Raw genomic sequence first — 1,982 nt, 5'->3', positions numbered from 1 at the left:
AGGAAGGAAGGAAGGAAGGAAGAAAGAAAGGAAGAAAGGAAGGGAAGGGAAGGAAGGAAGGAAGGAGATTGGAAGGAAGAAAGTCATGCAAAGTAGACATCCATCTCAGACCTCCAAACTAGTAAAAACAGAAGCACACATTATTTCCTGCCTGAAGGCATGAAAACTGATACTAAGTGCCAACACAGGCTTAGCATTGGCTATCTCTTCTGCACAAAAATCCTACAAGCTATTTGTTATCATCCTCATTTCCTATCTGGGCTCATAATTGACATGATTGGACTCAGAAGCCTGCACACTATTCTGGGCCATGCAGTGGTTCAATAAATAGAACCACTAGATTGGATAGAGCTGGCAGAGCTGTTAAAGATCAATGGGTCATCTGGTCACACTGGCTCATTGACAGAAACTACGACCTGTTTTTTTCAACACCACCTGACATCATAGTGGCCATCTTCCCAGCAACTCTCCAAGACCTCAGGGTGCCAGGGTGTACTGTAAGGATGTTCTACTTGCATGGCTGATTTTTCTGAAACTTCATAAGACTTGCCATTCCTTCCAAGTTTTTTTTTTTTTTTTTTTTCGGTCGTGGGGCCTGAACTCTGGGCCTGGGCGCTGTCCCTCAGCTCTTCAGCTCAAGGCTAGCGCTCTACCACTTGAGCCACAGCGCCACTTCCGACTTTTTTCTTTTTGCTTATGTGGTGCTGAGGAATCGAACCCAGGGCCTCAGGCATGCAAGGCAAGCGTTCTACCACTGAGCCACCTTCCCAGCCCTCCTTCCAAGTTTTTATTTTGTCTTGCTTGATTTGACTCAATGTTCAAGGTTTTCAAACACATTTTAAATCTCTCTTGGGTACTGGTTATTGATCTTGCTAGACTGGTGCCACTCCCTGCTTTGATTGTGCATCTTCACTGCAGAAATTGGAATAAAATTGTTTATAAAGGGTGAGAAAGGCCCACTGCTGGTGATTGTGCCTGTCATACTAGCTACTCAGGAGGCTGACATCTGAGGATCTCACACAGAAGCCAGCAGGGCAGACAAATCCAAGACACTCTTATCTCCAATTAACAAAAACAAAAACAAAAAACTGCAAGTGGAGCTGCGACTCAAGTAGCAGAGCACTAGCCGTGAGTGAAAAGGCTAAGGCAAAGTGTGAGACTCTGGGTTCAAGCTTCAAACGCCACCCCCTCCCTCCCACCCCCCTCCCCAAGTAAGACAGAACTTTGGGCACCTCCACACCTTCAAAATTAGTTCCCTCTTCGATGTCTGTTTGGCCCATTGCTTAGTCTGAATTTCTGTCCTATTCAATACTGACCGCGTTTTGTCAAACACCCAGGAGGCCCGCACTGTGCACCTGGCTTGTGACCGCCAGCCCCCCGTTTATAGACAGGGTGCCCTTTTCATCCTGCTGTCTGACCAAGGATCCCCCCATGGGAGACCCTTTGCCCAGCAAGACGGGCGGCTGCAGAGAGACCCGGCACCACTGGGCAGGAGAACGGACAAAACGCCAATTTCCGTGGACTCCAGGCCGGTGCCTCCCCCCTCCCCAGGGTGCAGCTCGGAGGAGAGATTGCGGGTCCCTCCACCCCGTGCGGGAGAGGCACCCGGCGCGGTACCCCTATCCCCGCCTCTCCAGGCCCCACGGGGCTTGGGGGGGCATCACTCGTGTCCCCGCGTCCCCAGGTGGGCACGGCGCCAGGTGAGCTCTCACCTGGGGCGAGTGTGGGGTGGGGGTAGAGGTAGGGATGAGGAGGGGGCGGACCCGGGTTGGCGGACCCACCCGCGACGGGGCGGGGCGAGCGCGGCGGGGCCAATGGGGAGGGGGGGAGGGGGCTCGCCGTCCGGACCCGCGCCACTCCCGCCCCTTGCGCCCCCCCCTCCCGCCTCCTCGCCCCGCTCCGCCCCGCCCGGGTTTAAAGCCCCGCGGGCGGCTGGTGGCGGCGCTGCGAGTGCCGGGCGGCGGGAGGAGATGCCAGAGGGC

The sequence above is a fragment of the Dipodomys merriami genome, unplaced genomic scaffold (genome assembly GCF_024711535.1).
Source record: "Dipodomys merriami isolate MVZ:Mamm:240054 unplaced genomic scaffold, mDipMer1.0.p SCAF_19, whole genome shotgun sequence".
NCBI classification, from domain to species: domain Eukaryota; kingdom Metazoa; phylum Chordata; class Mammalia; order Rodentia; family Heteromyidae; genus Dipodomys; species Dipodomys merriami.
Note: the sequence above shows the minus strand (reverse complement) of the source record.